Here is a 14,701-nt window from a genome sequence, read left to right as displayed (position 1 = left end):
AGAAGGTGCCCTCCCACCCCACAGCACTGCAGCCTCACTCTGTGGTCTTGGGCAAAGTTCCCATCTCATTGGTAACACATCCAATTGAAATCACTGGATGAGAAGATTCTCCTGCCTTCTTTAAACCACTGGGTGGTGGAACATTCCTCAGTCAGATCCAATGTCCTTTCTATTACACAGTCAGGGGAAAATCATGTGACCACTTCACAAGCAGCCTGTACTAATGTACCCATAAATTTTTATCTGACATCATCAACCCACACTTTCCTTACTGCAGGCTCCAGTATGACTTCATCACCAGGTTCTGGTTTACAACACTGAGTAACAGAAGTACATGTTCCCCAGCCAGACATCGTATCTGTTCCCACCAGGACTGGAGGGAAAGGAAGTGTATCTTCTTCACCTAATGCCTGCCTGAACACTCCACTTTCCATGTCCTATCCACACTCACGTTTGTTCCAATCCCATGGACTTCTCCATCTTCACTGAGAGCCAAGAGACCTTAGCACTTCTGTTCATCTTGTCTTGATGATTCAGCCTGATGGTTGCACCAGCTCATGTCAGTCCACATTTCTCATTGTAATCATCATCTTCTGACTTTTTAAACCTCCCCAAATGGAGTACATGCAGCCAACTTTTTTGGAGTTGTATAATGTTAGGTTTCATGCAAAAGTTCCATTGTGTCCCTTCAGCCTTCTGCTATTATTAAAATCATTGATTTATGTAAAGAATGTGTATTTAGAATAAGTCAGGGCCAGCACTGTGGCACAGCAGGTAAAGCCGCTGCCTGCAGTGCCAGTATCCCATAAGGACACCGGTTCAAGTCCCAACTGCTCCAATTCTGATTCAGCTCTCTTCTATGGCCTGGGAAAGCAGCAAAAAAATGGCCCAAGTCCTTGGGCCCTTGCACTCACAAGGGAGACCCAGAAGAAGCTCCTGGCTCCTGGCTTCAGATCAGCTCAGCTTGGGCCATTGCACCCATTTGGGGGGTGAACCAGTGAATGAAAGACCTCTCCCCACCACCCCGCAGCCTTTGCCTCTGTAACTCTATCAAATAAATAAATAAATCTTCAACAAAAAGAATAAGCCAGCTGGACCTGCAGTAGATGATGCCAATTGTGTTAGCAACATCAAATTATCACAATCAGGAGCCAGTGAAAACTGAGCCCTCTTCCCTCCATCAGATCTTATCAGGGAACTGACCTAGGTGCATCAGTGAAACAGAGCAGCTTCTCCACAGCCTCTTCCGTCTGGTGCTTGTTGGCCTTCACATCCGGAACGAACACAGGTGTTCTCTATCTTCATCACAGCTGACTCAGGGTCAGAGGGAACTTGGTGAGGAACTTGAACTATGCCTAGGTTATTTCTCCAGAGAGGCAGTCCTCCAAGAATTCTTGTGTGGTCTCCAGAAGGGAAGTCTCTTGGGCCACAGGAATGTGAGTGATGTGTGGAGCCAGCAGTCACTTTCCCTTTTATCTGAGCTTCTACAGAGAGCAGTAACCATGGAATGGTACAAATCGCTTTTGTTAGAGAATTTAAATTGAATCATAATAAAGAATGAGATGGGAGAGGGAGTAGGAGGTAGGACGGGAGTAGGGGTGGAAGGCTGGGTACAGGGGAAGAACTGCTATATTTTAAAAGCTGTACTTATGGAATAAAAGCTTTCAAAAAAAAAAAAACAAATTGCCCTTGTTCCTGTAAGTTGGCATTCCCTTCTTAACCCAGTGAACCACTTCCCCAGGGGTTAGATCTACCCATAAATTCCAGTGGGACTTTGCCTCCAGTAACTGCAGTAGAACTGCTGCCCCCACCTGAGATGACCACATGGCCACCAAGAAATCACAATCTCTCCACCTTCTGGCTCTTTCTTCTCCCAAACTCCATGCCTTTTCATCAAGGCCATTCTAGTAGATCCCACTCCACTGACAGCAACTCCTTGTAGACATGTCCACACAGACCATCACTCAGTCTCACACTTGGTACCTCCCACAGCCCCCTCCCAACACAGCACACAGCTGATGCCAGATGTGCAGGGATTTTCTCCACTCCCCCAACAACTAATTCAGCAACTGCTGGCCCCAACCGGGTGATCTCTCGTTTAAGTGTATTCAGTTCTGATCCCATTCATCAAGAAAGCACAAGATCCCATAAGTAGGGCCCAATCCCCAGCTCTGCCCCACTTCAGAGTCAAGTGCAAGAATGATGGCTTCAAACGGGTTCCCACAGCCCATCTTCAGGTTCAGTTAATTTTCTGAGTGTCTCATTAAACTCAGGGAAACACAGTTTGCAGTACATTTTAATAAGTACCCAGATAGGATGTGGAGGGGAAGGACAAGAAGGGCCCTGAGCCCACAGGCTTCATGCTGTGGAGTTGGGGTGCCCCTTCCCAGCATATGGATAACTACCTGCCTTCATACAATGTCCTTGTGCCCCACTGTCTGGAAGCTCTGAAATCCCTGTGTTTGGGGGAGGTGTGTGGGGACCTCACTTCATGGGCACGATTGCTGATAAACCGGGTGGGGGTCCTATTATGAATTCTTCAGCCTCCCTTCCTCCCACAGGTATGGAAGGACCCCTTTTGTGTGAGGAGGATCCCTGGACCTACTATGGGGCAATTGCATAGCAGAGAATTTCAATACAGCTGGCTAAAGGCAGGGAGTTTCTGTGGCTCATCTTGGAGAATAGAATTCTGTCCTTTGAGGAGGGAGTGATGATCCAGGAACAAGGAATAGAAACCAAATCTACCTCCGTATACACAGATCCCATAATATCTCAACTACATGAATCCATCTACACAGGGAAGCGGGTCCTGCTCCCCCAAAACCACTGGCTGCCCACATGCTCTGGGTGGCAGATTCAGCAATGGCATCACTGATATGTTGGGAAACTGCTCTCAAATTACCAGAACCATCCATCCCACTGGGACATATCAGGGTACACAGCCCACTCATCCTACAACATTGGTTCAATACTGTGTTCTGTGAAATTCTGACTAATTCTTTCAAAACACCAAGCTTGGAAAGTTGTACACAGACCTTTCTCATTCTGAAAGTCAGAGCCAATATTCTACAGCTGGTAGGTCCTCAGCAGGTGCATTCCATCTGTGGGATGCGGTGTTAGTGGAAAGCTACTCAACTAGCAAACTTCTCAGAACGTAACTCCAGGTGTGACTGCCTTTATCCAAAGCTGTTCTGTTTGGGAGCGTGATAGCAGGCAGCATTTGGAGACTGATAAGAACTATTACAGCCATGGCTTGGCCCATACATATGTAAGCAGCGGTTCATCCTTGCTGCTCTACACCTTCCACTCGTCCTGCCTTCCCCACTGACTTGGGAGCCAGGAAGATCCACGAAGTGGCTGCTGGCTCAGAGTGCATCGTCCACAAGTGAGCCTAGAGTCAGGCTGTGGAAAGAGCAGCTTCAAGAGGCAGCTTACAGCACTCTGCTGCCTCCCATCCCCCCTTCCCTTCCTCCCTTTGTTCCAACATCTTGAGTCTTCCTGCACTGACTCTCATTCTACCCTTTTTGGGTGGCCACAAGGCATGTGGTTAACAGCCCAGGCCCCTGATGCAACCAGAGTTTGGCTTTAACCCTATAAATGGCCAGCAGTCACCTCCCCTCCATGCACTGAAGGGTAACAAATAGGAGCATCTCCCCTCCTCCTTCTCTCTCAGACCAATTTCCTCATCCTTCTCCGGCTTCTGTAGCATCCCCCCAAACATGATCCATGGCCAGTGGCCGCTCTTCCCCTAACCCTGCCTGCACCAATGCTCTGCCCCAGGGTCCCCCTGGTCAGAAAGAAGTCCTTGAGGAAGAACCTGATTGAGAAGGGCTTGCTGCAGGACTACCTGAAGACTCACACCCCCAACCTGGCCACCAAGTATTTCCCCAAAGAGACCTTCACCTCAGTGTCCACCGAGAGCCTGGAGAACTACCTGGATGTGAGTCATGGGCAGGTGGAAGGGGCAGTCCCAAGGATTGAGCCAGGAGCAGAGAGGGTGAACAAGGAGCCTAGATAACAGCCTGAGACTGTGTCCTGATATCAGTAGCCCTAGGATAGTTGGGAAAACTCATAATCAAATTCATCATTCATTCATTCTTTCAACATTTATTTATACTGAATTCCCTGTTACATATCAGGTTATGTGCTGGGCCCAAGAGGACAATAGTGAGGGAAGTCACAGTTGGGTAGGGGAACAAAGATGATCTCACTGAGCCTCAGTACCCAATAAGAAGTCAGACTAGGATGAGAGCCATCAATTGGAGATGTCAATCAGGGAGTAATTAGCTCCTGCAAGGCAGGGAGGCCTCCTGGGAGCAGTGAAGAAAGAACAGGAGTTTCAGGGGAGGGAGAGACTTCCAGAGAGCAGGAGTTCATTCTCAATCTGTGGGCACAGGGAGCCAAGTGCATGTAAGGAAGGAAAAACAGAGTATAAGATAAAGGTGGAGACAGAAGGGCAGTGGTGCCAAGATAGGCTGTGGGCTCATGAGTGGGGCAGACCACCCTAAGTCCAGAGGACAACACAGCTTGAACCTTAATTTCTGAAGATTGATCTCAATCAACTGGGTGGTATTATCAAATTTGAGCCTCAAACACTATATGATTCTTTTATTTGGGATGCAATGGCATGCCCTGGACTTCAGTACACACCATGGGTACTCCATGTAAATAGCACATGGCCAAGGGCACAAAGCAGTCTTGCCTGTGGTCAAGGGGAGGCCTCTGAGATCCACCAGACCTGCTGCAAATGGGGACTATAATACCTCCAGGTCTGGTGATCTTGGGCAAGTGATTTACATTCTCTAATTCACAGCATACTGGCCTATAGACTTGACCCACTCATGGTGACCATCCATGGGAGGACCAAGGCATTAGTATCACAGAGCTTCTGGGAGTGCTTAGCATAGACCCTTGGTAGAGCATTTTTATTCATTTCAAAAATACTTACGAAACACCTGCAAATGCCAGAAGCCCTGCACATGCTGAGGTCACGACAATAAGCAAGCCAAAGTCCTGGGGCTTATATTTGAGAGAGGAAGACAAACAAATCAGCTTGTGAGGTGAAGTCAAGAAATTAGAAAACCCAAAAGGCGTAACTAATTAATTGATTAGAACAGAGGCAATCACGGAGTAATCAGAGAAGACATCAATGGGGAGTAGAGACAAGGGCAGGGTTTTGAAGGAGGGTGCACTGGGTAGGGAGGAGAGAAAAGGGAAGGAGAAGATGGAGAGGTGAACTGAGGAGGACTGAATGGGATATCCCAGACCCTTGAGCTGTGCTGTCCTGGTCCTGGCAGGCTGAGTCCTTTGGCATCATCAGCGCTGGAACCCCCCTCAGGAATTCAGTCATCTTTGACACTGGCTCCTCCAACCTGTGGGTGCCCTCCACCTACTGCTCCAGTCTTGCATGTGATGAGTACTTTGCCCTCCCCTTGATGCCCAGCACCAGCTAATGCTGGGAACCCTGACGACTCAGACTTCTCACAGCTCTCACTCCAGGCCTTGCCCAGGCAGCTACTAAGACTCAAGCACAGGGCATAGTGCTCTATCTCTGGGGGATACGAGAGGAATCAAACATGGTCAGATAGATTCATAGAGCAAAAAGCCTGTGGGGGTCCGAAGTGAGGCTTTGCCAAAGGGCTCCAGGCTGGCCATCCATGCTGAGCCCCATGTGACACAGTAGATTTAAAGTTGGGCTGGGCACGGATTTAACCCTAAGGGTAAAGCTAAAAACTTGCCATGGAATTCTGAATCCCATTAAGCTGGGTGGTAACAATGCCATTTTACATGTTAAAGTGATCATATTAAGTGTTCAATTGATCATATAAATAGGATTAAATGTCAAAGGGATCACATAAATAAGACCAAGTGTCTGGTAATAAAAATAGAATTAAAAAGGAGAAAATGTTCCAACATGGGAAGCAGGATACACAGCAGACTGATAGAATGACAAAAGCCCTAAACAGCACTCTGACCTCAGAATCAGCCTTTAAGGCACTCTAGACTGGCTGATAAGCCCATGAGAGCATTTCAGGCTTGGAAAGCCAAGACACAGTGGCAAAAAATAAAATTCCTAAATGAAGGGTCTCTGTGAGGGAGACCTCAGTGGAAAGAAGAATGTATTTTGCTCTAAAGGGAGGAGAGAACTTCCACTTTCTTATGGCCCTGTCTAATTACTGATGGAGTTTGTAGACTCAAAGGGCTTCTACAGCCTTGGCAGCGCATGGCAAGAGCCTCAGGTGATCACCGACATCAAAAATAACAGTGTTAATTGTTAAATTAACAACAGGAGTCACTGTGCACATACTTCCCATGCAGGACTTCTACCCTCAATTAGTTGTATTATGAGAATTAACTGTAAAATTTGTTCTCAGTTGTGTGTGTGTGTGTGTGTGTGTGAAACTGTTGAAATCTTTACTTAGTATAGAGTTGGTCTTCTGTGTACAAAGTTAATTAAAAATGAATCTCAATGGAGAATGGGACTGGAAATGGGAGAGGGAGGAGGAGGTGGGGTGAGAGGGCGGGTACGGTGGGAAGAATCACTGTATTCCCTAAGTTGTACTTATGAAATTTGTACTTATTAAATAAAAGGTTTCTTTGGGGAAAAAAAGAATGACAGAATTCTACAACGTGTAGATGATATTCTCATTTGTAGTTCCTCCAGGAGAACTCAGATGAAAGTCCCAGCTAGGTCTTAAACTTTCTAGGGAAACAAGGATACAGAGTTTCCCCAACCAAAGCTCAAATTTCTAAACAAGAGGTGAATACTTAGGACATATTCTGACCTCAGGAAAGTGTGCTTCACTTAAGAGAATGGAGGATTTACTATGCAGAGGACCACCACAGACACACACACACACACACACACAAACTAACAGTGGGCTCTTGAAGAATATGGATTCCATGATTGGGACTGATAGCTAAACACTGTTAGGGGGATTTATGTGGACTTACTTTAGTGGACAAAGGAATGGCAGAAGCCTTCCAAAGGATTAACAGTGACTGCAGCACTAGGAATCTGTACTATGTACAAATCAGTCACTATGATTGTAGCAGAGAAAGAAGGGGTGCTCTAGGTTACCGACTCAGAAACTAGGTCCACATCCATGACCATTGGCATATTTTTCTAAACAGATAGTTCCAGTGGCTGCAGGATGACCGGCAAGCTTAAGGACCATTGCTGCTACAGCACTTTGGTGGTGCAAACCATCAGGCTGACTTTGGGACAGCCATGTTAAGTTCAAACTCCACACCAGGTGCAAGATTTTCATAAACTAAAGGACATCAATGACTAACAAGAGGATGCCTCACTAAATAGCAGGCTCTTTGGCTACACCCATCGAAATTAATTCTCAAGGTATTTCATTTTCACAAGAGAGATTTTCTGTCCTGTCCTGTATGGATTTCTGTGGTTCACGCATTTGTTTTTTATAACTTCTAAATGTTCGTATCATAAATTTTTTGAAATCTGTATCTTGCATTTCTTCTATCTCATCACCTTCATAGTCTTGTATTGGAGTGTCATGTTCATTTGGGAGTGTCACAATGTCTTCCTTGTTCTTGTTTCCTCTGTTTCTGAGTTTGTTGTTTGGCATTGTGGAGATATTCTTTGGTTTCTTCTTCTTTTGTTTTCCTCACTGTGGTGGCTTCTCTTGTTATACTGTGACTCTAGATTAAGTGGACTGTCAGCTTTTGGTGAATCTCTAGAGGCTTGCGGTGGGTGTGGCCAGAGAGTTCTGTGCAGTTCTTCAGGGTTAAGGGTGTGCCCAAGGTGACACACCCAGGTTTGGCATGGTAAATCTTCTCTCTCTCTCTCTTTTTTTTATTCAGAAGGGAAGTAATTCCGCTCAGCTGAGCTCTTCTCCTTGAAGGCAATCAGTGCCTGAGCTCTAGCTCCAGTGGGTATAATATTTGTCTGCTCTGTCCCAAGGACCACACAAGGATCTGTGCAGTCCTCAGTGTAAGCCCAGATTCTTCTACCACTTGAGTCTTCTTGGGTGCACACAGAAAACAACTCTTCCTCCTTTTGTGGACCAATGGAAGATCTCAAATACCTCTTGAAAAAGCAAAAAGATAAGTAAAATCTTGATTTTTTTGTCATATTAAGGCTGTTGCACTTTATGGCAGACATGTTTTACCTCCCTCTTCTGATTCTCTCTAGAAGCTGCCACTGGCAGGAAAACTCCTTAGTGAGTTTTTCTATAATAGCAAAAGATCCTGCTATGCCTCATGATACCATTTTAAAAATCTGCCTATTAGGGGCCGGCACTGTGGCACAGCAAGTTAACCCCCTGGCCAGTAGCCCATATGGGTGCCAGTTCAAGACCCGGCTGCCCCACTTCCAATTCAGCTCTCTGCTATGGCCTGGGAAAGCAGAAAATGGCCCCTGCACCCACGTGGGAGGCCTGGAAGAAGCTCCTGGCTCCTGACTTCAGATTGGCACAGCTCCAGCCATTGCAACCATCTGGGGAGTGAACCAGCAGATGGAAGACCTTTTTCTCTCTCTCTTTCTCTCTGCCTCTGCCTCTGCCTCTCTGTAACTCTGCCTTTCAAATAAATAAATAAATCCTTTTTAAAAAATGAATATACAGAAGATGAATCATAATTACTCAGCATCCCCTTAAGACTAAGAGTTGGAAATCTCTGCGCAGGTAATGATACGGGATAGACAGACAGCTAGGGAAGGATCTGCTGAGCTGGAAGTATGTGGAATTCACAAGACCCTATCCCATGTGACATAATATCCTCCTGCTTGCCAGTCACCAGACACACACACACACACACACAATTCATGTTTCATCCAGGATGATGGGGGGGAGGTGCCATGAGCATATGTATACTAAGCTCCACCTGAAATTATTTGAATGTATCATAAAACTCCCATGTGGCTTTATGCCCTTAGAGGTATTACCTCGGAACTCATAAAAGAGGCCAATGATTGAGTGGAGACCTCTCTCTGTGCCAGAGACTACAATAGGAAGGATGTGGAGCAGCATTTCTCCAATGGGCTTTGACAGCAAAATGTTTCATTAAAAGCACAGCTTCAAAGTAAGTATGGAACATACTATGTTCCAGGCCATTATTCAAGGTTCATATGACATAAATGCCAATCAGACTCTGAGAAATTTTGCCATGATCTGTTTCATTTTAACTCTCCTTAACTTGATGTCAGTTTTTCCTCTGTGCTAGGATACCTATCCACTAACATGTCAACAGTGCAAAGCCTTAACAACAGACTTTGTGAGGGAGAAGAATGAATATTCAAGATAGAAGACAAATCTTCAGAAATATCTCAGATCCAAAGAAAGGAAGAAAAATTAGAAAAACCAAAAGCAGTATTCAAGGTTTATGGGATACAATGAAATGACCAAACATCATGTGCTAGGAGTTCCTGAAGGTATGGAAAGAGATAATAGATCAGAAGACATATTCAATGAAATATTAGCAGAAAACTTCCCTAATTTGGAGAAAAATAGCTACATCCAAGTACAAGAAGTACATAGAATTCCTATAGGCATGATCAGAAAAGATAACCACCACGACAAATTGTAGCCAAGAAAAATGCCTGGTCTTTGTCTGCACCACTGCCTGGCCTGGTTACAAAATAGAGGATGGAGAAAGTTGTCTTCCAGACGACTACACGACTAGAAGCCATCATACTCCAGGCAGTACATCCGATGAGGCCCCAGGAAAATCTGCATTCTACCAGGGACCTTTAGATCATCCCTCAGAGAAGTGCTTCACTCCATCCCTCAGTGGCACCCCTTTTCATCATGAAGCATCCAGGGCAGTAGGCACCCCAGACCCCTACCAGTAGTTAGGGCCCATTCTTCTGCGGGGTGGAATGTGAAGCTAGATTGGCTAATCGGCAGTTAGGTCGGCTGAAATGAAGTTAGGTCCATTAAATGTGCCTGGTTTTACCAAGGGTAGACACTCCCTTCTGATAAGCTATTATTGTGCTCATACTCCGATTGGTTAAGTCTAGGTCTGGTTTTCAGAAAGGGACCAATCGGAGAAAGGCACCTCATGAAAAAAGGAGACTCCCACAGGATTAACTTTCGGTCCCTCCCTTGGAGCCTCCACCTTGATTGTTGCAGCCTGATCCTCCCTCACCTTTTGCTTCCTTCCCACCCGCAGGTGTTTATGCTGAGGACAGGCCTATAACTCTGCCTACCAGCCCAGGGATTCACTGCAGAGGCTTCTTCCCAGGGCCTCCAACTTGAAGAGCCCTCTCCAGCATCTGCCCTTCTCACTTTGTCTCCCAATGCCACCGGCCACCAGGGGATCACAGGAGACCCCGCCCAGCCCAGCCCTGGCCTGGGTGCAGGCTTCTCTGCCAGGAAGGGGTTCACTGGATTCCCCCTTCCCACAGGTGAGAAGGGCAAGAGTAGGGCATCCTGGGGAAATTGAGACCACCTTTTACCAGGAAACCTCAGGAGGCAACAGGTGGCACAGTCCCAAGGGAGCCCCAGTCTCCAGTGAGCCTCCTCTTTTGTAGGCTGCCTCCGCATAGGTCACAGGCAGCTTTGGGGTCCAGGGATGATCCTGGAGGACACAACTGCTTAATTCCACAGCACTAGGAAGCGCTTTTTTTTTGACAGGCAGAGTGGATAGTGAGAGAGAGAGACAGAAAGATAGATCTTCCTTTTTTTGCCGTTGGTTCACCCTCCAATGGCCGCTGCGGCCAGCTCATCATGCTGATCCAAAGCCAGGAGCCAGGTGCTTCTCCTGGTCTCCCATGCGGGTGCAGGGCCCAAGGACTTGGGCCATCCTCCACTGCCTTCCCAGGCCATAGCAGAGAGCTGGCCTGGAAGAGGGGCAACTGGGATAGAATCCGGCACCCCAACTGGGAATAGAACCCGGTGTGCCGGCACCACAAGGCAGAGGATTAGCCTGTTAAGCCACGGCGCCGGCCTAGGAAGCGCTTTAAGGGAGCTTCTTCTATCCAACCATGGGGGTGTGCATCCCCACCAAGAAGCTGTGGGTGGGAGCCTGTGGCATAATGCCTCTGGTCTTCCCCAGAACCAGCCTTCTCACCTGGGTCTCCAGCACAACATCCTCTATCTAGTCTCCCAAGCACAAGCCCTGCTTGCATGGTGGCCTCTTCCTCCCTTGGGGTCTCCCCAGGGTGCTGCTGGGAGCCAGGGTGGGTGGTGACCGTAGGGGCTGCATGGAGTCTGGAGGTAGAGGGAGAGGGTCTCTGAAGGAGCTGCAGTTGACAGGACTGTGCTGTCTCACCAGAGATTCCTAGGAGCTTTACCCAAATACACATCACCATGAGAGGCAGGCCCCTGCAGTTCCTCTACAGCAAACAAGAACTTGAGAGACAGAGACTGATGCACGGTGCTGCCCCTCTGATGGCCAAGGTGGCTCCAGACAAGCTGCTGGGAGCAGACATCAAGGGCTGCAGAACCCTGGGCCAGCATCTGCCCCTGCCTCCAGGGGACAGGATCCAGAAGGAACCGTGAAAGGAGGAAGGCAGCTTAGCAAAGTGCCTCTGCCTGGATCTCACTGTGTGTCCTTGTACAGGGCACGTAGCTCCTCTGAGTGTATGGGAACTCTGTAATTTCCACTTGGCTTTTATTATGAACCTAACACTGCTCTAAAAAGTACAGTTTAGGGCCGGCACCATGGCTCACTTGGTTAATCCTCTGCCTGCGGCGCCAGCATCCCATATGGGCACCGGGTTCTAGTCCCGGTTGCCTCTCTTCCAGTCCAGCTCTCTGCTGTGGCCCGGGAAGGCAGTGGAGCATGGCCCAAGTGCTTGGGCGCCTGCACCCACGTGGGACACCAGGAAGAAGTACCTGGCTCCTGGCTTCAGATTGGCGCAGTGCCGGCCATAGTGGCCATTTGGGGGGTGAACCAATGGAAGGAAGACCTTTCTCTCTCTCTCTCACTGTCTATCTGTCAAAAAAAAAAAAGTAAAGTTTAGTGAAAAACATGTTAAAGTCTGAGGAGTCTTGGGCATCTTCAGAGTGTAGTGCACAGGTAGGAAGAGGCTACATAAGAAGCAATCCAAGGGGGAGGAAGGGTGAGAAGAGAAAACATCAAAGGTGTGAGCAGGGGACGGATGCCATCAGTGCATTCAAAAGCTAGAATGATTCTATGTTTAAAAATAAAACACACATTGTAAGGCTGGTTGCAAATTCCATAAATAGGCTAATAACACAGAATCATACACTCCAATGCATAAGTAGTGTGGTGTAGGAATTCTATCTAAGGAAACCTGTTCTCTCTCTTACACACGCATGTTCTCTTAAATTAATCAGAAGTAAACAGTTCTGATTCTACTTCAATAAAAAGTTGTTTTTCCTTTAAGGGAGCTCTTGTTAGGAGGAGGAATGCATAAACACAGCCTAAGTCGTGTGTGCCAGGAGAAGGGGACGGGCTTTGTCCGTCCTCTCTTTGGGCCTCAGTTTCCCACCTAGAGGCAGGAGAGCACAGCACAAAAGAGCACAGGGTCAAGATAACAGAGAGAGAGACCCGGGCTTCAGTCCAATAGTCCCCACCAGAAACTGAACTTATCAGAGCCTCTATTTGCCCACCTGCAGAACTGAGAGAGCAGCAAGAACTATGGCCAAACACTGCTGCGAGCTTGTGAGATAGCACGGCTAAAATGCTGAACAGACTCAGCACATCGGCTACCAGACTGTCTCAGAACTCAGGAGCACGGACAGGGAACAGCTTGCAGAGGAGTGTGCACTGGTCAAAATGAAATAAAATCTATAAAGTTTCCAACCTTCTTAACCTAATGGACTTCTGGGCTCAGTGGGGCTCCCCAGCCCAACAGCACTAGCAGAAGTCCATCACCCACAGAGCTGCAGAGTTGCCCACAGACAGAACTTACCTCGCAGAGGTAAAAGGAGTTTAAGAGGAAATTCTAGCCATGAATCAATTTAAAAATTCACCATTTTCCTAAAGGATTAGAAACAGTAAAATCAGCCACTTGGAAGGTACTTTATACATATAGTAAACTGGAAAAGATAAAATCCTAAGTGTACACTATGGTGGGCACATGGGGAAGGAGTGTCTATGCAGGAGTTTCTCCTTCCCTAGGACCCCATCTGGGACACTGATGTGGGCTCAAGGAACTGCTCCTGACGCCCACGACCCAGTCACTGCCCTATACCCACACAGTCCAGGTGGATACCTGGCCGTGCACCACCTTCCTTCCTCACAGCTGCAGTCTGCAGAGGGACAGGACAAGCAGCCCCCGAGAGCCATGGCCTACCTGGAAGCCTTGGATGATGGCAGCTGGTCTCACTCACCCTGGCACACTGGGTAACACTGCCTGTTGGGGTAGAAAGGGTAGGGACAGGTGATGGGGCAGTCCACTAAGACCAGCTGCAGGACACAGCAAATCCACAAGGCCCTTGCTCAAGGCAACTGATGGGTACTCAGAAAAGCACAGGTCACAGAGCCACTGGGTGCCTGTCGGAACAGCCAGTGACACAGGAAACAGCTGTGGCATCAGTCAGTGCGGGCCATCATCTCACAGGCACACACGGGCCCCACAAGGACGGAGATCTGGCCTTGGCTGTGAGTCCCTATCTGCAGGTGCCTGTGGAACAAATGTAAGCACTGTGCAGGAAAGGTGAGCACCAAACACCCCGGAGAAAGAACGGCCCAAAGCATTCAAACAGTGTCAACATGCAGTGGGTCCCTCATAGGCCACACATGTGCGGCCCAAGTTTCTTGGTCTCTCTTTGGACCTTGTCCCTTTCTACACACGCCTTATATCAGGAGAGGTATGCCATCTGCACTCTCAGTTTCACCACAGCAAGCAGCAAGGATCTGTTTTCATTCTTCCAATTCAAAATTATGCTGATCCCTAACATGCCTTTTTGCTCCAAAAAGAAGTCTGGCTTAAGGGTCAGAAATGCATGATGGGACTTCTATAAATTCATGGGATAGAGTGCCCGTTCAAGTCCTAAATGTTTCACTTCTGATTAAGCCTCATGGGAAAGCAGCAGATGATGTCCCAAGTGCTTGAGTCTAGTCACCAATGTGGGAGACCCCAGACAGCAATCAGCTCCCACTTCAGCACTCACTTCACCACCAGTGAGAGCCTAGGATACTTCTCTCTATCTCGATCTCAATCTCTACCTCTGTCTTTGTGTGCAATGTCTGCATGTGTGTGCTTCTCAAATAAATAAACAATAAAAACTCTAACATTTCTCCTTACACCTATAGGAATGGCTAAAATTAAAGTGGATGATACACCAAGTGTTGACAAGGTCATGAAGCAACTGGAAACTCCCATACATTGCAGGTGACATAATTAAATGATGCAATCACTTTTTATCTATGTAGCACTTTCTACTAAAGTTACACAAACGCCTCACTATGACTCAACAACTCCACTCATATATATTCCAAATAAAAGTATGGACATATATGCTCCAAAAGACATGTAGAGAGTCTTCAAGGACCACTCTTCATATGAACACCAACTGAAGCCTCCCCAACTGTCTATCAATTGAAGAAGAGATCAATAAAATACATATTATCAAAGTGGAATAACACACCGCAAGAAAAATAACCAACTTACAACTATACACACCACAGATGGATCTCACAAACATGATTCTGAGAAAGAAGTGAGACACAAAGCACATGTTATACAGTGCCATTTATCTAAAATACAAAACCAGGCAAAGTGAACACGTGCTGTGTGAAGTTGGAACAGTGATATTCTTTG

This window comes from Lepus europaeus, chromosome 7 (genome assembly GCF_033115175.1).
Source record: "Lepus europaeus isolate LE1 chromosome 7, mLepTim1.pri, whole genome shotgun sequence".
Taxonomy (NCBI): domain Eukaryota; kingdom Metazoa; phylum Chordata; class Mammalia; order Lagomorpha; family Leporidae; genus Lepus; species Lepus europaeus.
Note: the sequence above shows the minus strand (reverse complement) of the source record.